The sequence below is a fragment of the Ascaphus truei genome, chromosome 3, assembly GCF_040206685.1.
Source record: "Ascaphus truei isolate aAscTru1 chromosome 3, aAscTru1.hap1, whole genome shotgun sequence".
NCBI classification, from domain to species: domain Eukaryota; kingdom Metazoa; phylum Chordata; class Amphibia; order Anura; family Ascaphidae; genus Ascaphus; species Ascaphus truei.
This window is the reverse complement of record NC_134485.1, coordinates 340727429-340752148: the sequence shown is the minus strand read 5'-3', so window position 1 is coordinate 340752148 and position 24720 is coordinate 340727429.

Sequence of the window (24720 nt, the reverse complement as noted above, 5' to 3'; positions counted from 1 at the left end):
ACTTACATTATCTGAGAAAGATGACACTCACAGGGACGTCCTTGTCCCCAGGCCTCCCAGTCCCAATGCATCGACTTCCAAATCTACAGAACTTCATGAGAAAGAGTATCTATTTGTGAAAATTGCACAAGTGGTATTCCAAATTGTTGGACCCATGAAACAATATCCATGGATGGGGAAGGGGGGAGAGAGGAGATGAAGGGGGGAGAGAGGAGGAGAAGAGGGGGGGGGGCGGAGAAGCAGCATGTGAAGAAGGGGAAAGGGGAAGCAATGCGCATTCCAGCGCCACAGGTGAGGGAAAAACAAAGGGGGAGGGGGAAGAGGAGGGAGCCCAGCCCTGGCGGTCAGGTGCCCTGTCGCTGAAGGGCTCCAGGCTGCTTTTTTTATTTTCAAATTCAACTCAATGCTATTTTTAATGAGTTTTAATATACTGAGCATCCTTTGATTTCTATATCCGGCTTTAGCCCACCTCCCCAGCAGTGCAAGGTCTATGAAACACTTTCCTGTTAGTGATAATTTGTTGACAATATTCCCAGCAGTTTGCGCTGCAAACTGTAACAATAGCTAATGCTACCTTAGTAATATAAGGATACATTATAGCTGCTGAGTTACACTGACTGAAGTATTGATTTGAAACGTAAAGGCAGCCATTTAGTGAACCCTGGGAAACAGAATTTTGCTGATCGATCATTGGAGAACCAATCTAACGGTAGCTTAGGTAATTCGTTTTCAATAAAGGTAATCAAATGCTGCATATATGTTTTTTAAAAGATTTTTTTAAGCTGTGTGGATTGCCTCTTTAATACGAAGGTTGTGTAAGTTTTGACTTACAGCGTACGTAAATCTACGCGCGTGGACTGTTATAACAGGTTTCTATTCTCTAGTGGCAAGTTTCCACTTTAATCAATCAGCTTTGTTCTTTTAGGAGTGGTATTGGTTAATTTGTATCAATTTGTTTCAACTCTATAACCATTCTCACCACTACTTATTCTATTGGTATGGCACTTATGTGTGCATTTTATATGCTATTGCTACTATAAATGTATATCTTTTTGTATGTGATTTATTGCGCTGATATTTTTTACGTTTCACGCTACGTTGATGTTGTGAGCCATCAATTCTATTAGCTGCACGTTATCACATTTTATCACATTTTTTACCAATCCCTAATGATTCTAATACTTTGACAATTTTGGGACTGGCTATACAATACAATTAATTTGGAGCGCACTAACTTTTTTCTTTACACTGTAAGTTTTGAGTTTGATTTAAAAAAACGATCACTATGGAACTCAAGAAAAAAAGTTTCAAAAGCTATTGTGTACTACCATTAAATAAATCACTATGGTGATTGGCTTCCACTAATCAGTCTGAATTGATTTTATTGTTGTTAACTCCTCACCCCTCCGGCACACAATAAGGCAACATAGCCCCTCCTGAATGGAATGGTTACAGAGAGACTCATTTAATAGGCATTGACAGGGCAATACTAACAATGTTTACCACACATTCATTTGCAGCTATTTACGACTATCATCACTCAAGTTTCTTTAAATACACCTTCTTTACTTGCCTTTACTATATGATGTTTACCCTGCTGCTTTCTCAAATGTACAGCATTCATTACCCATTCGGTAGCAGTATTTGCACATGATCTGCTACAGGGTCTCAATTGAATTTTGGCTTTAGACAGGTCTAGAATAATATTTAAACATACATAGCTTTGTGTTCACCCTTATTGTGAGTTTATGACCAATTCACTAACAACCATTATACATCTTACACCCAACCTCAATGTGGTTTATTTCTTCCACAAAGCATTTGTCATAATATATATCCACGAATAAAAATACTCAGCACTTGTGAATTACATAGAGGATTTTTATGAAAATCTCCTATATGCTGTTAATAGGATGCATTAAGAACAGATCATGGAACCTATGGCCTCAGTATATGATGATAGTCTATTTTCCCCTTCCACTGTTGTCTAATACATCAGGGATAAATGAGTTAATGGCCCTCCAGCAGAGCATGAGCTGATCTGAATTTTTGGCTTTGTTCATGAACCAGCAGCTGGTTGGCTTTGAAGTTTCTCCTATTTCAAAGTCAAACTGAGTGAGCTGCAGGGGCTTGCAGACCTGCACTGAACTGTAGGCAAAATTAGTAAGAACAGAAAGGTGTTACATAAGTTCATACCCTATATTGTGTGAAAAGGCCTTGGCAAATCTTGGTAAGCATTCTAACCATGAAACCGGAATGGGCATTACGTTCAAAATTCACGCCAATTAGCATAAATGCCCATATTTAGTTAGTAGTGCTGTGCCGCAATACATTTTCTGGCTCCGGGAGACACCTCCCCGTAATGTGTCTCGTGGCACAGTACTGCTTTGTAAATATGGGCCAAAGTGTATACATTCACTTCTTTGTGCAAAATGTCAATCACCAAGTACACAGCTTCTCTCAGCCATTTGGGAGTCAATGTGTCGAAGCCAAAGTAGTGCGATTGTGGTGTAATTAAGCCAACTGCATAATTTGTGGAGCAGTTCTATGAAGCAATAGAAAGTAAGAGTAAAATAATAATTGAATCTACATGTTTAGAAAAAATGTATTTAGCATTTTGAGCCTTGTTTGAGTATTGGTTATAACTGCCAGGGCTGCATAAACCACACCCTAGTTAAGCCCAAAGTTATTAAACCGTGTCAAGCCATAACACACATGAAGTCTCATTCACCTGAAGGACATGGACTCCATAAAATTACAGATTTCTTACATTTACCTCTAACTGATGGTAAACGAACAATTGCCATAAAAAATAAGTGGTAAAATAACTAACGTTAAGGTAGTGCCCTGAACCAAACAAAGATCAATGTATTTTGCCTTTTTTATTCCTTCCTTTCTTCTGCTTCAGTAAACCTGCCAGGTCTAAATTGGGTAACTGTGAAGGTCTCAAAGGTAAGACACGTACTGTAGGTAACAGCTGATAGAATAGACATGCTCGTGTGCTGCAAGTTCCATTTATTAAGGTCTTCATACATACCCATCATTGTTTCTAAAAAAAGATTAAGTATTTGAGCTTTCAGTGTTATTAACCACTTAGTTATTAGGTGTTTTTCCTATAAAAACCAAAAGCAAAGCCTTGATATTGAATATTGAACCCTTGACAATAGGAATGGTGAGTATTTGATGTTAGATCATTGCTGAATGAGCTCCAAGGCACCGTTAACAAACCCCTAAATCTTTCCTTCATCCCCTGCAGAGTCAAGCTTCTTGAATTCAAAACCCAATTAACTCCCTCATTTTTAGAATGCCTCTTTCGCTCCTGTCTTTTCCCATCACATCAAGAAAAAAAGGCTAATTAAAAACGCAGTGTTTGTTAGCAAATATTTTAGCTTTGGAACACAGAGAATAAACTCAGGGGCCTATGTCAAAATGTTAGGGCTAACTTACCTACAAACCTTCATGAAATGTGCTTTGCGTGTATGAAGATCATTACGTGACTTTATACATATGAAGCATAGTTGTTGTTTTGAAATGACATTTGACTCTTTGTGTACACTTTGAATACAGGATTGATGCCATAAGTGGTATTTAAAATAGTAAAAGAGCCACTGTGCCTGTCTGCAGGGCCGCCAACAGAAATCATGGGGCCCGGGACAAATGAAAGGAACAGGCCCCCCCCCCCAAACCCATAGTGCCCCCCCCTCCCGAACCCATAGTGCCCCCCCCTGAACCCATAGCGCCCCCCCCCCAAACCCATAGCCCCCCCCCGAACCCATAGCACACCTACCACGAAAAAATATTTTTTAGCGCGCAACTTTTACTTAACTGTTTTCTTATTGTGATACAGAAAAAAACATTACAAAGCAACCTGTTTATTTTTATATTTTCAGCAAAAGACAGGTGACTGCCTGTCTGGGTGGGTGGGTGAGTGAGTGGGTGCGAGAGTGAGTGAGTGGGTGCGAGAGTGAGCAAGTGAGTGGGTGAGAGAGTGAGCGACTGGGTGGGTGAGAGAGTGAGCGACTGGGTGGGTGAGAGAGTGAGAGACTGGGTGGGTGAGAGAGTGAGAGACTGGGTGGGTGAGAGAGTGAGTGACTGGGTGGGTGAGAGACTGAGTGACAGGGTGGGTAAGGGACTGAGTGACTGGGTGGGTGGGTGACATAGTGAGTGACTGGGTGGGTGAGAGAGTGAGTGACTGGGTGGGTGAGAGAGTGAGTGAATGGGTGGGTGAGAGAGTGAGTGACTGGGTGGGTGACTGAGTGACTGGGTGGGTGACTGAGTGAATGGGTGGATGACGGGGTGGGTGACTGCATAGGTGACTGCGTGGGTGGGAGAGTGCGTGCGTGGGTGGGAGAGTGCGTGCGTGCGTGGAAGGGAGAATGCGTGCGTGGGTGGGAGAGTGCATGCGTGGGGGGGGAGAGTGAGTGGGAGAGTGAGTGAGTGGGTGGGAGAGTGAGTGAGTGGGTGGGAGAGTGAGTTGGTGAGAGAGTGAGTGGGTGGGAGAATGAGTGTGTTAGTGAGATAGTGACTGGGTGGTGGGTGACAGTGACTGGGTGGTGGGTGACAGTGACTGGGTGGTGGGTGACAGTGACTGGGTGGTGGGTGACAGTGACTGGGTGGTGGGTGACAGTGACTGGGTGGTAGGTGGCAGTGACTGGGTGGTGGGTGACAGTGACTTGTGGTGGGTGACAGTGACTGGGTGGTGGGTGACAGTGACTGGGTGGTGGGTGACAGTGACTGGGTGGTGGGTGGCAGTGACTGGGTGGTGAGTGACAGTGAGGCAGGGCCCACAGGCAGCAGACAGGACACCCTGCGGGACCTCGGCTCTGCGCATGCGCAATCGCTGCCATTTTTTTTTTTAAACTTTTTTTTTTAAAATATAACCGCCAGGGCTGCGCAGGGGCCAGGCGGCCAGGCCCCCCTGACTCACGGGATCCGGGACACCCGTGCCCTTTGTCCCTTGCTGTTGGTGGCCTTGCTTGTCTGTCCGTCAGAGCCATAGCTCAAAGCTCTAAGATTATGAAACCTAGAGACCCGAAATTTGGCATGCATTCTAAGGGGACTCTATTTTGGATTTTTTTTCCCCTCCTAATTGGTCAGTTAAGGAGGTATGTGATTGATGGCCACGCTTAGCTGGCGGTCTTCTGGACATTCCTTAAGGGGGAGAATGTAGGCCACTGTGTGGTGGAATGAGAGGAGGGGGGAGAAGTAGGGCTGTAAAAGAGGGAGGTGGAGGGTTGAGGGTTTAAGAGAGGGAGGTGGAGGATAGAGGGAGGTGGAGGATAGAGGGAGGTGGAGGATAGAGGGAGGTGGAGGATAGAGGGAGGTGGAGGATAGAGGGAGGTGGAGGGGTGGGGGTTTAAGAGAAGGAGGGGGAAGTGAGAGGAGGAGGAAGAGACAGTGGGGGGCAAGAAATACATGGGGAAAGGAGAGGATGAGAGGAAGGAGTGTGAGAGGAGGGGGTGTAAGGCTGAGGCCCCAGTGCCTGCGCTGCACGCGCGCCTGCGAGGCAGGCGGCGCATGCAGCCAATTCCCCCGGTCTGCATTGAGCTGCAGGGGGAAAGACAGGGGGGCATGATGGGGGAGTGATAGGGGCGCAGCCGTGATGTCACCCGGCAGGTTCGCCCTTATTGGCTGAACCACCGGGGGGCATAGCTTTGCGCTCCGTCGCGAGTCCTGCTCCCAATTTTTTTGAGAGCAGGAGTTTCTGTCAGCACAGCGTGGCCGCCCCCCCCCCCCCCTCGAAGCAGACCCGGCCCCATTGTGGGGCTCTTGTCCCTGCAGCGTCTGCCACAGCAGGGTGTGTCCCTGAGGGGGGAGGTCACTGAGGGAGTGTGTCAGTGAAGAGAGTGGATGTCATTATAATTTGGTGGGTATCTAAGTGACTGGGGGTTGGGGGTGTAGCCTCAATCACTAGAAGGTGGAATTATTGATCGGGTTAAAGAGGAGGACATTATCAAATGAGTCACAGTTTCAATTCTGCAATGGAAAATATTACTGAAGAGCACTGCGACCCGTGCGAAGCCGAGTGGGGGTGTAAGTGAGAGAGGGGGAGAGTTAGGTGGTATAAGAGATGGAGGGGGAGATGTGGTGGTGTAAGATAGGGAGAGGGAGAGGAGGGGAAGTAGAAGAGGAAAGGGGAGTGAGAGAGGGAGGAAGAGTGAGAGGGAGTGAGAGGCAGAGGTGGTGAGAAATACAGGGGGAAGGGACAGGATGAGAAGGGAAAGTGTGAGAGGTGGGGGTGTACGAGAGGAAGGTCATTGAGAGGAAATATCACTGAGGGAGTGAGTCCGTAAAGAGGGTGGATAAGGCTATAATTTGGGGTGGGAGTCTCAGTGACTGGGGTTTAGGGGGCCGCCTCACTCACTGCAAGGTGGAATTATTGATTGGGTTAAAAAGGGCAACATAATCGATTAAGTCACAGTTTCAAATCAGCAATGGAAAAGATGAATCCAAAGTACTGCAACCCATGCAAAGCCGGGTACTTTAGCTAGTTAATAAATATAATTAGGGTCATATCTAATATATATTCCAGAATGTTTGTCTGTGTGTCTCATATAAGACCTAGAACAACAAAACTGGGAAGGATTAATTTATGTATCAAAATAAGGTGAACTGTCATGGTTTAGATCCTCTCTAACACTCCAAAGGGCGTGCTGCTAGGAACGTTAGAGTTATTACAATTTCTCAAGCAAGTCAGACACTGAATGTTGTACCTGGAAGGCTATGTATGTGGCACTTGACATCATACTGGTGACATTATAATACACATAGCCTGGTGGCAGAAACGGAGAGTGAGATAACTATGAAGTTTACACAGAAAGTAAATGAAGAAAGAAAAAAGGGAAGTCAGTTGGCACGTGAGGAGAAAGTAAGAATGCTGAGAAGGCGAGAGAGGTGGAAAGAATTGGGGACATAATAAGCTAAAGGAAAGTAATTGGAGGGAAAAAGATGAGGGAGGAGAGAGAGAGAGACAGGAGGGGAGGAGGGGTGAGAGAAGGAGGGAGAGGGACCCATGCAAAACGGGCTTTATGACTCCAGAGTACTGCAACCCATGTAAAGCTAGTTATTTATAATAACCATCCTGTTAAAATCATACATTTTGCTAACCTACTGTACAGGTGTACATAATAAACGATCTGTGCCGTCTCAAATTAATTCAACCTAATTCTGCACTAACAATATACAGTAAACATACTTTTTAGGGTTTACGCCAAGTTGAACGGTGCCTGATCGGCATTAGCGGCGGAATTGTATGCTTTAGTATGTATTTTTAAAGATTTTTTTTAAGTTAGTTGAACAGAATTGTTTTGCACAAATTCACGAAAATTCAAACTTGAAGAAAAATACAATATTTGCAGCGGCTTCAAACTTTGGCAAAAAGTCCATCCCTCTGCATTTCTTTGCACCAAATTAACTTAAAAAATAATAATAATTTGATGCTGATAGAACAAATTCAGACTTTCAGGTAAGTATGTATATAGGTGCATGCAAGCTCGATTTAACATTAGATTTAAATGCATCAATTTTGCACCAAAGGAGCTATTTTGCGTTGATTAGTACATAGGCTCCCAAGTCATCTCATCTCTCGCTATTTTAATGTTCATATTTCAAGATTGTGTGTAAAGTTTACATGGCCAGAGCATTGTTTTCAATATTATTTAGAAGGATTTAGCTCACCTCAAGTACTTTGTGTACTGTATACACCAAACACTCAATAGTACCTGTCCACAGCTGCTCTATTCAAAATGTGTAATTAATTACATATAATTAGCAAAGCTGTGTGAATATAGGCACAATATTTATTAAACACAAATTCTTCATACAGAAAAGAGCAAGAATAAATATATAGTGTAGTGGTAAAAACAAATTTAGTAACATGGCTTGAGCTCTACGCTCTATGCACTCACATGTATTTTCAAGTCTTGAATATTATTATTATTGTTTATTTATCAAGCGCCAACATATACCGCAGCGCGGTACAATGGGTTATATATATTACAAAAAACAGTTGTGTACAAGTGAGGCTGAACATGCGCACCAGATACAAAGCGGTAACGAGGGCCTGATCTTGAGAGCTTACAATATGGAGGGAATGAGGGACACTGTTGAAACAAGAAGGTAAAGTGGCTGCTCATCGTGAGTTGTAGTGTATCTCAGGTTGGATTATGCCTGAGACCAACAACCGATTCCATTACGGTTTAGGGGGGGGGGTTGTTATATAGGGTGGAGATTGGTCGATCCACACAGCTGGTCCCAATGGAGTTGGATGTTAGAGGTATGCCACATTGGCTTCCTTGAAAAGGTGGTTTTTCAGAGAGTTTTTAAATATCTAATGCTGGGGGAGAGTCTGATGGTGTGTGGTGGCAATTCCAGAGTGAATGGGAAGCATGGGAGCAGACTTGCAGGTGGGAATGAGAGGAGGAAAAGCGGATGTCGTGGACAGAACGTAGGGGTTGTTTATGTATGTATTTGGGAGTTTTACATTTCATTCTAGAGGGTAAGGGAAGCCAGTGTAGGGATATGCATAGTGGAGCAGCAGAAGTGGAACAGTGAGCGAGGTAGATGAATCTGACAGCAGCATTTTGGACAGATTGGAGTTGGGACAGGCGGACGAGGGGAATGGCAACTAAGAAAAGGTTGCAGTAGTCAGGACAGGATGAGTGAGTGGATTAGGATTTTAGTTGCATCATGAGTGAGGAAAGGACGTATCTTGGCGATATTTCAAAGGTGGAGATGTCAGGACTTCGTTAGGGACTGAATCTGAGGAATTAAGTCCTCTAGACAGCAGTCTTGAATAAAGATGTCTTGTCTTCCAGGGATATTTCTCACAGTATATACAAAGAGAAAATATAGCATACTGGATAGTGTAAGTTTCATACACACATTGTTTTTAAAGAAACAGATTTTGCACTTTCAAATTTGTGTGAATAAAAGAGCCCTGAATATTTATTTTTTTTCCGGTTATTCTGACACTCCCCCTGTTTAGGGGTATTCTAAATTCCAGCAAAATTAAACCATCCATCCTTACTTGTGAAGACGCTGTGTGCTGGGGCCGTCTATTGTTTTAATTTTATTTTTAGAGAGGGGTTTAAGAGGCACTGGAGTGTGCGATTTAAAAGAGCGATGAAGCCTGTGACATTCTTTTGCACACCAATTATTGAATACATATGGACAATTGTGAGCAGAAATAGCATTAGAGCCTTGATATTAGTGCCTACATTAAACAATTGCTCCTGAATGTATCCTCCCGCTTCCCACTTCCTCTTGACAGGTCAGCGAGGCAGAAATGGGAGGGTAAAAAGGAGGAAGGAACTTGCACTTCCAGGAGATGTTTCCCTATTTCAGCTGCCCTGGATCCAGGCGTCACTGGCACATTACGTCTGTAAGCTGTCCCGCCTTGCTGCTGCTATTCCTGCTTCAGATATGTCTTGCTAATGTGTTCAATGCAACTTTTCAAAATGAGCTTTTCCTGACATATTGACATCCTTTTGCATACCAATTATTGTTTGATAAGTTTGGCCCATTACAATGCCTTGTATCTAAAATGTGATTGTGTTATCGCTTGTAGCATCAGCAACGCCCATTCGCTTTATAAAATTGCATTCTGAGTAATTAGTAACAAAAAACGTATTTCTTTACAACATGTTTTTAAGTTAATGATATACCTTTTTTGTATATAATTTAGTTGTTCATGCTTTACTTACTGTCAGTTTTTGCTTTACAAAGATTATTTCATTCTATTGACCCTGTACCTAACTCATTGGATCATATTTCTCACTAAAAGTGCATTATTGTAAGCGTTCTGAGTGTTTTCCTTTTGTCTGTCGTGCTTAAAATAGCATCATTAACTTTCCTTTTGTTGCTTTAATGTCTTTTCTGTACTAAAGCTACAGTACAACTCCGATGGTAATATACTTCAATGTTTGAGTTACACCGTCAGTAATAATTGGAGCTCTGCAGCTGAATGATATACGAGTATCTGTGTATCACGTTGCATATAGTTAGAATATGTATGATTTCTGTCCCTTGCTGGCAGATAGGTTAGGGCTAGTTTTCCACTTCCTCTGGTGCCTGACCAAACCTTCAAACGTTCCTTCTAAACTATTTTTATTGCTTTGATGACAGACTTGCTGGGACCTCATTCCTGCTTAATGTAAACTTTACAAACATAGAAGTCGTTGGCTGACAAGGACCAATTCATTCCCAGTCTGCCCATTTCCCCTACTTACTGTAAATCCTTACATCCTACTGTACACGATTTCAAACTTGCATTTCCTGCTACCAAGCCTCTCCAATATTGTGTACTGTGTTGCAGACCCATAGCAAGGACAATTTGCACCTGTAATGTAATGTGCCCTCTCCTTTCCCCCTGTACCCGCCCAAATCTGTTACTGTCCAATTGTGAACAAAGTCCTAAATTAGACTTTAGCAATAAATTGAGACATTATTAACTTATATACTCAAAGGATATATATAGCAAGGATATCACCCCTTCACTACAGGTACACAAATCCTGTGATAGTATCACTACCCCTACACACTTAGCAACAATATTCACTATATATTCTGAGAAGTGCCAGATCCTAGCTACTCTTAGTAGGAATAGTTGGGGGTTACAACGAACCCTAAACCGGAGCAATGGATAGATGGTTAACAGGATGTAACCAGCAGTATCGGAGCTGCAGAAGACCGCAAGTAACCTATATACAGGGAGACCTGCAATGCGATCGCTAACTGGAGGGGTGTAGGAAAGGAAAGGAAGGGGAACGGGGTTGCGGCGAACCCAGGCGGAGGTAAGGAGAGTATACAGGCCGTGTGGGTATCTTTCATATGCACCGCTGGCGCTCCTCTGTGACGTCACTCTCGTGACGTCTGTATCACCGACACGTGTTTCGCGCGTGTGACGCGCTTCTTCAGGGGGAGGAGTGCAAATAGAGGGGTACTTTCAAACTCAATCTTCTGAGTTTACACTGTTTATTATACTTCATTTTGTCCAATCACAATTTTACAATGAAATAAGAGTATTAAGTGGTAAAATTGACTCACCTATAATTAGGCAAACTAGGAGAGAAAAAGAACCCAGTGATCAGCACTCTGTCACCAAAACTGGTTAAATAATGTTACATTTAAAACTATAACTTTATTGAACAATGGATGAAATAATGGGCATTAAAAACGGATTCTCCCTGCTGCATCAGGAGGTTATTGGTTTAGTGGTTATTATACCAAGGTAGCATAGTCAGCAAATTAAGTTTCTTTAGGCACTCTACTCACGGTAATTTTTACTGTTCTCCCCACCGTATTATTTGATATTATATCTTTGACATAATGTCTCTAATTAGGATAACCAGCATATACTTATATGCCTTATCCGGCATTTTCTATTATCCGGAGTGTCCAATTTCCTATTCGGATATTATGCGTTATTTAATCTGTTTTTAATGTCTATTATTTTATCCATTGCTTCAATAAAGTTATAGTTTTAAATGTATCATTAATTATAGGCTAAAACAGTAAAATTCCGGGCATTATTGAAATTCCTGCCCTCTGATTTGTTAAAATTCCGGGCATTATCCAATCGGTAATGCCCGGAAATTTAGCTGCTTGTAAAGTGTTGATTTCAATGTGATTATTTTCAGCCAATCAGCTTTCAGAAGAGCTGAGACAGGGCAGGGGATTGGTCTAAAAGTAGGAATAGCTCTGAGACAGGGCAGGGGATTGGTTAAGAAGTATCAGCCACGGGTTGACTCCTCCCCCTTGCTCTGTGAACTGAGAAGATTCAGTTGAATTGGTGGGGGAGAGAGAGAGAATTGGTGGGGGAGAGAGAGAGTCTGCAAAGCAAGCGAGTGTCTGTCTGCAGTTTGTTTCTTTGTGTGTGTGTGTGTGTGTGTGTGTGTGTGTGTGTGTGTGTGTGTGTGTGTGTGTGTGTGTGTGTGTCAGCAGCAGCAGCAGTGTTTATGAGTGTAGCAGCAGCTGTGTGTGTGCTGTGCTGTTGTGTTGTATTTGTGTGTAGCAGCAGTTTGTGTGTGTAGCAGCAGTTTGTGTGTGTACAGGTTCTGTGTTGTGTGTAGAGGATCTGTGTTGTGTGTAGAAGTGCTGTGCTGTGTTGTGTGTAGAGGTGCTGTGTTGTGTTGTGTGTAGAGGTGCTATGCTGTGTTGTGTGTAGAAGTGCTGTGTTGTGTGTAGATGTGCTGTTGTGTGTGTGTGTGTGTGTGTGTGTGTGTGTGTGTGTGTGTGTGTGTGTGTGTGTGTGTGTGTGTGTGTGTGTGTGTGTGTGTGTGTGTGTGTGTGTGTGTGTGTCAGCAGTTTGTGTGTGTGTTGAGCTGCTGTGTGTGTCAGTGTCAGCAGCAGTGTTTATGAGTGTAGCAGCAGCTGTGTGTGTGCTGTGCTGTTGTGTTTGTGTGTAGCAGCAGTTTGTGTGTGTAGCAGCAGTTTGTGTGTAGAGGTTATGTGTTGTGTGTAGAGGATCTGTGTTGTGTGTAGAGGTGCTGTGTTGTGTGTGTAGAGGTGCTGTGTTGTGTGTGTGTAGAGCTCCAGTGTGTGTGTGTGTGTGTGGCTGTGTGTGAGGAGGCGCTGTGGTGTGTGTGTGTGTGTGTGTGTGTGTGTGTGTGTGTGTGTGTGTGTGTGTGTGTGTGTGTGTGTGTGTGTGTGTGTGTATGTGTGTTTGTAGCAGCAGCTTGTGTGTGTAGATGTGGTGTGTGTGTGTGTGTGTGTGTGTGTGTGTGTGTGTGTGTGTGTGTGTGTGTGTGTGTGTGTGTGTGTGTGTGTGTGTGTGTGTGTGTGTGTGTGTGTGTGTGTGTGTGTGTGTGTGTGGCGGCAGTGTGTGGATATAGATATCTGCAGTGTAAGAGTATATAGAGGTGGATTCATGTATTTACCATTTTATTTTAATTAAAAAATCTATATAACTATACAAAAGTGTCTATTATTTCTGAAAAAAGTCTACATTTAGCCTATAATAGAAATAATCCCCTCAGAACAGGGCATTACTGGCCAATAATGCCCTGTTCTTCGGGGATTATTACTTAAATCAACCAGTTTTGGTGACAGAGTGCTGATCACTGGGTCCCTTTTCTCTCCATGTTTGCCTACCTGGCTTACTCAGTTAGCACCGACACCAGCCTATTTCATTAGCTGATGCGAGGTTTCTATCTAGTTTGACATTCTCACCTATAATTAAAATTATATGAAACTGGTGATGAACTGACAGAATTGCTAGTATGAAATAACATATACAACAAATGATCCAAGGGGGTCAAAAAAGAATTACCCCATAGATTGCACTCATCCACAAAGATACGTCTAATAGCAGGGACGGATAGTCTTCTAATAATGTTCAGTAAAGGGACTCGTGTCCTATATCTGGGCTAGTACAGTTCCAAAATGGTAACATAATGTATACCCATGAGACGAGTGATCATGCCAGAATATTCCAAAAAAAACTAAAAAGCTTTATTTAATAATTGAACTCACTAAGTGTAAAAATATACATTTTTATAATTTATTACATTTTCAGAACTGGAATAAAAGAATCACATTAAAAACCAGGTAGCTCAGTCGTCTGGTGACCAGATGAGCCCCAGGGCAGGATGGACAGGGGCCAGGGACAGGCCTTAACCTTTATTATACTAGTCCCTGGACCTCTTTCCGTCATACTCTCTATTTCACTTACATTTTTTTTATGTGTGTACATCTTGGCAATACTTTGTACCCAAATCAGCTGCACATTTTTGGGATGTTCTACTGACAATGTGGACATTATAGTTGAGTGATCATTTATTTCTTGTATTCCAGCATCACTAGTGCTAAAGTGTATCCCTCACCCCTGCTAAATGTTCCTTAGAACGCTCCACAGAAAGGTTTTGTAGAACCTGATTAACACAGAAGATGTGATTCAAACTGTTCTGTCTTCCTCTAACTATTCTCTCTTCCGTTTTCAATATCCTGCCCCTGTAGTTTTTTTGGACCATTGCCATTGTACACAAAATTAGACACCAGTAACAACTGAGATATCTGCCAATGAAAGTGGCACCTTTAATCTCAAATTTTTAGCATTGCATATAAGCGAGGAGGCTTTTAGAGTAACGATTTGAAAGTAAAATGTTGTGTTGGGCAAAAAAAAAACTGCAGTGTTATTTATCTCTTCATATCAATGCCCCCTGGTCTCATCCACCGGGGGCAGGTGTCCTGCCCTTTCTATAGCACCGCTGTGTTGGCTCCCACCACCGCTGCCGTCTCTCTGTCTCTCTCCCGCTGCACAGCATGGTTCCTTGTTCTAGAATTTCCTTTTTCTCTGTAAAGTGCTTCTATACAATGGTATCTATTTATTAAGGGACTAACAGAACTGGGCATTTTCATCCTGCATCAATGTATTAAAGTACTTTGCTCACGTTTTGCTCTATGCACCAGCTGTGACTTGAAACGTGTCAGCAGTAGAAGTTGCAGAGGAGTTATATAGTGCAATTATCCAGCAATGGATATTTTCACTATGTAGATGTGTGATGTATCAAATGTTGTGCCTTTGTGAGCCATTTCTTTCTTCCTTCATCCCACATTTAAAAAAAATTGCATGTTAAGGTGCCATCACGTTCTATCTTTAAAAAATCTGCACCCCATATAAGGATATGTTCCTTACATTAGATACAGCAAATAAAAAGATCACTTGTCAGCACATCATTTCTCAGACAGGTCTGCAGCCCTGTTTTTGATCATTATCTCCTAGCATACAATGCTTACATTGCAACCAAGGATTCTGGGAAATGACATGTAAAAGAGCACACAGCGTCACCTTTCGCTTCAAATCCAATTTAACATGGACCCCTATGAGCTTATGCCTGCCGCACTACAAAGCTTTTCAGCACAGCCTTGGTTAAAAGATGTGCATAGCCAGTAAAACAACTCACAGACAGCTGTTTCAACCTTTGTGAGGTTCAGTGTGAGTGTCAGTGTGAGGCTGGTTATACTGGCTTTGTAATTTGAAGCAGGGTTAGGTTTCATTACATTAGATACAACTATGCACACAGTGGAACAGTGCATTAAAACAAATTTTGCTTTGGGTTGATATGCAGACCAGATATTTTTACCAATAAAGGCATACAATACATTGTAGTGTTTGTAAGTCTAAATCATCTTTCATCTTTTGTCCTGGGTAATATGAATACTGAGATACTTATGTAACCCTGCTTCCCCCCATCCCCCAGACTCTACAATGGTGTCTAGGGTGCATGAGGGCAGATTACATGCGGTGTGGTGCATACCTGTGAGGAACAGGAGGGCCTGAGCTTCCCGCGATGTTGTGGGGGAGCCAGGACCGGGCTTCTGGGGTGGTAGCCTCCATGATATCTTAGTGGTGCAGCGCCTCCATCTTCTATACTCCCAGGAATATGGGACAGGACCTGTATAGAAGAACCCTTTCGGCCCCAGGGTATTAGCCTCCAACTCACACACAGTCTTTAGTACAAAGGATAGTCTCTTTATTGGCAGATCAGCAACTCCCAAATGCAGTGGCCTTCAGTAGCCGCAACAACAACAGCAGAGCCTTGCTAATTACTCCGCTCTCCTTCCACACAGATATTTCCTCCTCTCCTTCCCTCCAAGTCTCTCCTCCGAAAGGATGGTCTGGGCTGGGGCTGCAATACCCCGCGGCCCACATCAGAGGTTATCCTCGTGGTGGGGAATGGATTCTCCCCACCACCCCTGGCAGGGGGTGAGGGGCATTGGTCCACCAAGTGTATAGTACTAGCCGCTCTACTAGAAGCGGCTGAGTCTCTCCACTCCTCTCTCTCTCGGTTCCTGCACAGCTGCGCAGGTGAGACCGCGGTCTCACCTAAATCCTCGGATCGATCCGCAGGACTCTCTTGGCAGACTCCCACGGCAGAACAAAACTGACAGACCCCCACTTACAGGAGTCGCCGGCTAAATATAGAGCTAGCCCCACCTCTCGTGATGTCAGCAGAATCTCCCCTCTTGCTCACGCCTGCAGCAGAGTCCAGGCCTGCATCTACCACTCAGGGCAGGGCTATGAAGGGGGAAAACCCATGATGATTACTGGTGCCTGATCTTATCAGGACTTACCACAGTAGAAGGGAGATAGGTATAGCCTGTGCTGTTTACAGGGGGCTACACTTAGATATTTTCTCATGATGTTTTCACAAGCTTTGCACAATTTAAATTGTTCTCTGTTGAACCACTGCCATGGCAATGGTCAATAATACAGCATCACCTTTATTCGTTATCGTGCTACAACAATGGCATTTTTTTGTACTTTATTTGGTGGTACTTTGGAAATTAGCAGCAGAGGCGTACATGTGTATCAAGTAATTTCCCCTCTAACTTCTTTACAAATGCCATACATCACATTATTGCCATAACTAGCATTATTTATACATTAGTCCTCATTCTATGTAATGAATTGATGTTTGTGCTTTGAATGGGAGAAAAGAAAAATCTGCATTCCTCTCACGTAAATTCTGATAGCTAGAGACAGTGACAGGCTACCCTGTGGGGTTTATCCCACCTCACTCAACCTCCCCGAATAGCAGGAGTGGAGGTGACACTGCGTCTGTGTGCAGCAAATCATGGTGCAGACCTTATGCCCCCCCCCCCTTTCTGCATAAGGGAGGAAGCACTCCAAAATTATAGAGAGAATCCTTCCCAACCGGGGAAGAGAGGGGAGTACATCTCAGCCCCTCCTGGGTAGAGACCATGTCTGCAGTCCCTCCTGGTGCTGTTTGTAGCACAAAATCTGAATAGAGCTCCAGGCCTCAAGATTATCAGAAGGCCAGTACCCTCCAGAGATCTGAGATCCATACTTAACTACAAGGCATACGCTGTAATGACATCCTGCAGTGGCTGCCTGAATAAAGATCCCTTTTTATATACTCCTGCCTAAGTAACAGTCTATTGGGTAGGAATATGAGAGATAACTGTCGTGGTGGGGACTGTCTCCAGGAACCCTGGATGCCTACTGCGATTGGAGGCGCTGATGACACCAAACTGATGGGTGAGACTCCACCATCGTATTTCACACAGGATCCAGCTGTGGCCTACCTGAACGAGGAGCCAGACGGGGCCTTTTTTGGAGTGCTGTGGGGTGATGCACTTCCGGCGCTGCTGGACGTGACGTCATCGCCGCCTGCCTGGAGATCTCGCGAGGATGACTATCCATGATGATGTCAAGATGGCGGCCGCCCAAGCTGTGGATCCAGAGTCAGGACTTCTGGGGGTTAGTGATGGACAGTTCACAACTGCCCCTGCACCACCGAAGACCCTGCTCTCAGGAAGAGGTCGTCGGACCCTCGGATCCCCTAGTGCTACCTCTATACCATCCCCTAGGGGTCGTGGCAAACCCAAGCTTGCCAAAATTGGACTGGTCATGGACACTGATAGGCCCAGTTCACTGGCCCCAGTTGCCTATGCCCCATCACCAACCCCTACGTCCAGCCCAATACTACCACATAGGGGTAAGGGTAAACCCAATCCAGAGCGATTTATCCGGGACTCTCCTAGTCCTCGACTTGGCCTTTATTCCCACTGTTTCAGTCCATGCCACCCCTGTTCAGGACTGTGCTATAACTCCCTACATTACACCTGGCTGAGTGGTGAATAGTAGTCTGGCCCCTGCTGCATCCACCTTTGTACTGTCCCGTTTTTCCAGTGATGACCTGTCCTTTGGTTTGTCAACTGATTTAAAGGACTGGGACTTTGGGGGAAGGGATGGTTGGTCTGATTAGTCCGAGGGAGAAATACCTGTGTCTAGTCACATACCAGTGGCTAGATCCCCTGGGTAATTAAGGTATTTTAGGGAATCATCGTTGTCCCAACAGTCAGCTACATCTGATGTGTCCTCGCAGATCGACGCAAGGTTCAGTAGTCCAAACACAGAATATCAGTCCGGGGAACCCCTTAAATGGTGGGAACCTATGTTTCAGGGCTACGCCGCCAGTATGAACAGAACACGGCTACTGCTGGTGGATGGTCCTGTAGTAGTACTGGTGGGAGGATGGTCAACTGACACCTGAGGAAATAGCTGAAACCCTCCATAAGAGGGTGGGAGAGATTCGTTAAGCGGTAAGAATACCTAAGGGACCCTCTATTTTATATCAGAAGGTAGAATTTAGCTAACCTAAATTTTGGATGCTGCCTGGACAAGGAGCTGGCTGCAAAGTATTAAAATTCAGTAGAGCTGACAGGGCCATGCTACACAGGTACCGTCAGTCTCACGGATATGAATTCCCACATGTACCCGAGCCGATCATGGAAGAAATAGAGAACGACGTCATGATTGGCTTAAGCAGGCTATCGTAGAATATCACAAGGCTAAGACTTCTGAGAAGAGATTCAGCAATGAATCCAAAATATGCTGCTTTGTGGAGGAGTGGTTAGTGGGTACATGCATTTATAAGGACAGGGTGGAAGTTAGACAGAGGCCTGGTTCGCCTAAGTTGTACTTCATTTGGACCAAGATGTTTGATGGGCGGGTGGTAAAGAAACCTGATCCTAAATACTATAAGTAGGGATTCTATTCTTTTCCCATTGGAAGAACTGTTCTATTATCATCGCTGTACGCAGTGGATGGTATGGGTCCCTAGGGTCTGTATACTGTGTTATTGGTTAATGTCATGACGTCTGATGTAACCTGTTTCTGTATTGCAGGCTCCAGGTTACTGGATGGTACCCTAAATTGGAGCCCAGTGAGGACATGGGAGTTTCACCTAAAGGGAGAGTATAGCCATGGCTGGTCCAGACTACCTTTCTGCCTTCCTGTCACGTAAGTTCTGATAGCTACAGACAGTGACAGGCCACCCTGTGGAGTTTATCCCCACCTCATGCAGCCTCCTTGAGTGGAAGGAGTGGAAGTGACACTCTGTCTGTGTGCAGCCAATAATGGTGCAGACCTTGTGCCCTCCCCTTTCTGCATTAGGGAGGAAGCACTCCAAATTATAGAGAGAGTCCTTCCCAGTCCGGGACAAGAGAGGAGTTCAGCTCTGCCCCTCCTGGGGTAGAGACCATGCCTGTAGTCCCTCCTGGGGATGTTTGCAGCCCAAGAACTGAATAGAGCTCCAGGCCTCAAGATTATTAGAAGGCCAGTACCCTCCAGAGATCTGAGAGCCATACTTAACTACAAGTAACAGACTATTGGGTAGGAGTATGAGATATATCTGTCGTGGTGGGGACTGTCTCCAGGAACCCTGGATGCCTACTGCGACTGGAGGCGCTGATGACACCAAACTGAGACTCTGAGGATCACCAAAAGCCTGTCCTGTTTCCCCATATCATCGCGGAAGCTTATCTCTCCTGGACCCTCACAGGTAACCAGCACCATGACCCCGGTAGCCAGGGGGGGTGGGGGTGGGAATTAGTGATATATATATACATCGCCGTAACATCGTACATATACATGTAACATCGCCGGAAGAAGAGATCAGTGTATCTCGAAAGCTCGCACAAATAAAAGCCTTTCGTTAGCCACAGAACGGTATCATCTATTTATTTTTTGATTATTGAAGCTCGGCTAACATGGTACTGATACCTCTACATATATATGTAGAGGTATCAGTACCATGTTAGCCGAGCTTCAATAATATATATATATATATGTATGTCCTATTTTGCCTAGACAGGCAGAATGTTTGCACATCTATCACATAATTACTTGATTCCCTTGACATTTGTATATCTGGCCCATACTAGATAACATTATTCTAATACTATTTCAGCAGCTGGGAGGTCTATGGAATCATCTTACAATATTATTGACAGTGACAAATTAAGTGTATGTCAAAAAGATGTTGGTTGTAAATTTTAGGCAGGGTAATTTAATATGTAAAAGTATGTTTTAAGCACCAAAATTGCTTTAACTGTACCACAAAGAGGAACTTATGTTTATTGTGCTACAGGTCTTTACTTAGATAAACAACATTTAAAGGGCTGATATAACAGTCCATATTTACTTAGCAATGCTATGCCATATGGCAGCACTTATCGCCAGAAAACACCATAAGGCACATTTACTTGACTTGACCATACCTTACGGCATAATATTGCTTAGTAAGTATGAGCCATTATCTTTCCTTTAGCTTCTTAGCTATCATAGAAATGAACTACATCTCTCTGTAATTATCTGTTAGTGTAATATAGTGTGTAGTTCTGCACTATTGATCCCAGAGAAGCAGAAAAAGCAGGATATTCAGCGCTCGTGCTGTAGTAAAATGTGGACAATCCCTTTGCAGCACGCGCATGGAGCGTCTCCCAAAAGGCTCCTACTTCAAGGTGGTCCCCCCTAGAGGAGGGGGGATGGCACCCTGAAAAACAGAGTAAGAAAGAATGCACAAATGCGCACCAGGGATTAGTTAATGGAAATTTATTAAAAAATACACAAATACTGAGAGGATCCAGCCCCACCTCAGCTACAAATGCTAAACAGCTATAAACTCAGAATTATTAGAGAGTACCTCCAATGCTACCCAAGCTCTAAGCGGCACAGCAAACAACCACAGTAAAATACATGGAAAATAAAAACAAAATACAAAGTCTATCTAACGATTTGGAATGAAACCGCCATAGAATAATGAACAACTAGCAAGGGGAGACGGACACTTACACTAAGGCAGAATGCGGGTTCACGGTGACCGCAAAGGATCCGGATCTCGGCACCGTGAAGATGGAACACACCGCTTGTGCCTCTTGCAGGCTCCGTCTCAGCTTGTCAGGAAACACGCGCAGGATGACCTGTCGTGACCTCTACGCGTTTCGCACCACGTGCTTCGTGCTTCCCAGAGATTCCCGTGCTTCCCAGAGAAGTGCAATTTTTTGTTTTTTGCAGTTTGTGATATCTTTTACACAGACATTCATTTGTATTAAATCTTGCCACAACACCATCATTTTGGATATCATCATAAACGGACAATCATGAGGGTGATACTTATGTCCATAGATTAACTTTTTAAGCGCTGCTAGGCTAATCATATTACATACAAAATAAATAGTAAGTCATTGTTAGACTTATTTGTGTGTATCTGAAATGATGGTTTGCTTTTGGTACACAGTTTGCAAACTTGGAAAGCTGACTGATTTCAGTTTCATACCTTTATTAGTGTGTTTGCGTTTGTTTGTTTCTTTTTATAATGTCTGGAGTGTGCATTGTTATTACTTTAACAACCAAAAGTGGCTAACGAAAAGCATGTGATATTGGCACACACATTTCTGAATAAACTGTGTGCTCCAATCTGTGTTTCACAGAAGCAAACACGTCTTTTTTTTCTAGAAATGAAAGACTTTGCTGATGTGTTTATCGAGTGTTGTTCGATTTTGGTAAAGATTATAAACGCAGAACCCTGAATGTCAGAAAAAAGGCCTTCCTGGAAAAGAATGAGCCCTTTGTAAGGCCTGAAGCTGCTGTGTGTTTCTTTCACTTGAGAATAAATATCTGGAAAGGCAATCCGCACTTGTAGGACAGACACTGCAATGTTTCCTTGGGCTGTTTTGAAACAAAAAAAGTTTGGAGTTTAAAACACAGATCAGTATAACTGATTTAGTCTGGAATCTGACACTGTAGCTGGTAGAAAGATGTTATGCCTGTATTCAAAAAAAATAGGGGAACCACCGAGGTCACCCGATAAAAAGCCACCTGATGATGCCATTCCCTGAATGAGACCATAGTTTTTACCTAGGTCAAGTAGTTTTGTGTAGGGATTAAAATATGAATTCAAGGGTTAATTTCTCAGGGACTGAGGGTCCTCGCTGCTATAAGTATTGCTGTCTAATAGAGTATTGCAGATAGCCAGTGGGCACAAAGCTAAGAATGTCTCCACAAATGTAATAATAACTAAGGAACATGGAGGTAGATACGCAGAAGTCTGTTAAATCTGGGCTACTAGTTTGACGTTACTTAAATAACGCTGAACCCCATTATAACGCGGTGCACGTGGGCCACACTTTGAGACCGAGTTATAACAGGGATCGCGAAAATAAAATATTTTTTTTTAACAAAATGGCCACTGCCATCATGGGTTCCAAGAGGACTTAGGCTAAGGACCCGCTGCACGTGCCTGCATACCCGCCTTGCGTCCTGGTGGTGCGTGCACGGTGCTTCACTGCGATCTACGGTCTGTAGGTTCCTTATTTCGGCGTGGGGGGGCATGGCCAAAATGGGTTGGGTGGGCGTGGCCATGACAAAAGCACAAAGCAGCTCACAGCTATGTGTGTGTGTGTGTGTGTTATTAAAGTTTGCCAAAAAAAAAATTTTAAACGGAACCCACGCTCACACAACGTTATAAGCAGATCTGCGTTGTAGCGATCACGCTATAACGGGGTTGAGCTGTATATAACGTCTGTTAGTTTCCCTGGGTTTAACGCGTATCCACAAAGATAAATGCATGAAAACAGAATGGAGGTTATCTCATTAGCATACGCTTACCGCCACGTGAGTTAGCACTGCCTTGTGTTAACAGTAGCTTCCAATAACATGGTGTTATGTCTGTCTTAGGTGACATTACTTTCATGCAGACCCTGAATAATTAATTAATAATAATTAATCATTTAATTAAAGTAAAAAAAGAAAAGACAGGAGAGGAAAAGAACACGGTAAATAAGAATACGATAGTTAAATAATACATAACTGTGGTTTTACACATATCCAGGCACTGTAAATTGCCTATTTGAGGGTCTGGATGTGAGCAACGCCACATTTAGCGTTAACCTAACAAGCGTAATGGTAAATCCCTACGTTAACTATAACAGTGCTCTGTGAATAGATGTTAGAGGGAACATGTCTTTTGCATATCATTAGCATTAACATCCGTTACAGTCACGTAAGGGCTCGTTGAAACTGCACTTAACGCATCGTTACAGAGATTTTAAAATCCCCGGTAGCACTTAATGAGACGAGACAAGAAGTTAAAATAACGTCAAGTATTTAACGGACTTCTGAGGATCTACCCCATGGAGATTAGATGTGAACCCCTTCACTGTCACATTTGTGCTGTACAATGATTTTCAGACCTTTATGACTGTTATTTTCCTGTTGACCTACAATTAGGGAATATGTGACATTAGAAAGCACTTTAAATTAAATACCCAAACATATAAATACATTTTAATTGAGACAAAATGAAGTTATTTGTGCTGACAATATCAATTTAAATATTAAGAGAGATTGACAGGGGGTGCATGTGAAACACAACTGCTAGCTAGAAAATCAAGAAATAGGGCACAGCAAAAATTGATATGTCTACCCATTAATGCGTGTGGGGTCTTCTTAGGCAACACATTATAGAACTTCATTGCTATGTCTGTCTCCTCCCGCTTCTGTGTTTGTCTCTTTCTTCAACTTTGTTTTCTTTTTCCTACAGGTGGCCAGTCATGTGGTTTTTTCGGGGGTTGCGGAGGAAGCAGAGGTTTTAGTTAGCACCAAATGCTTCCGTTTCTAGCTATTACCATTCTCTCTGGTCACTTTATATCTGTCAATACTTTCCCATCAGCAGTAGTCTCCTTCTCTGCACTCTACTGGTTGTTTTTTTGTTTCTGCTATTTTTCTCCCACAGTTTCTTACTCTGATTCCCACATCATTCTCATTTTGTTTGTCTTCCTCTCTCTCTCTCTATTTTAAAGCACCCAATCTGTTGCTCCACACTTCACCAACTTTCCTTCATTTAAAATACCCCAAATGTATCACATGTGAGGGACCAATATTTTTGTTTGACCTACTTCCATCGGTCCCCTTTTCTTGGATGCTTCAGAATCATAACTGTAAAATATATGTAACAGGGTATGTCTTTTCTGCCAGTCTTTCCCCTCCCTGTAATGTAAGTCCTACTAGCTGCAGGCTGTAAGGGGATAATTCTGTGGGCTTGTGACCCCCCTTCATGCTCCTCTCTGATGGACCGAACTAAGGTGGTGACTCATGGCCTGTGTAAGCCTATCAGGGATAGGTATAGATCATGAGCCCGCCCCTTCTGCTTCCTGAGGAGGGGCAGTGCCAAATTTAGTCAGTCCTGCTCTGGATGAGGAAGACAGCAGTAGGGCTATGAGCCTCTCCCATCGCGGGATGAGCGTGCCCACCTCCAGCCCCTGGGGCTGGGGGAACATCTGATTATACCAACAGATGCCCTGTAATATCTGGGGTAAGCATCATCATGAGGCCTGGAGCCTCTGAGACCCTGCACCGCCCACGCCCTCCTGCACGCACACCTGCACCATCCACTGGCTCGGTTCACGCGCGTACACGAGTTACGGAGCACGCTCAGTCTGCACACTCTTATTCCCGTCCCCCGGACCTCAGGCTCCGCCCCCGCACACTGCACGGGCATACTCAGGTTACCAACAAGACTCACCTGGCCTGTTATGCCTGCACCAATCTGCAGTGTCTCCCTGTAGCTCTTCCTGTCCCGCCTCTGTTCCTAATTGGACCTTCCTGCTTTATCTAGCTCCTCTCTGCTCTCAGTCTTTGCTCGACATAGTCTCTGTATGGAAGTACTTCTGGATTCTCTCAGTGTTTTCACAGGTTCTGACGCGGTTTGTATGACTACCCCCTCTGGCTCTCGATCTCGGCACTCCTTGGACAACGCTCACTCTGGTAACCCCTTGAACACGGCTATAAACAGCATAATTTATTACAGCAACATATGGCAGACTGCCCATCCTGCAGCCAGTCTTCTTAGCCGTTCAGGATAATAGGTTTCCAACCCAAAGGAAGTCCCTGACCTTGCACTCCCAGTCAAG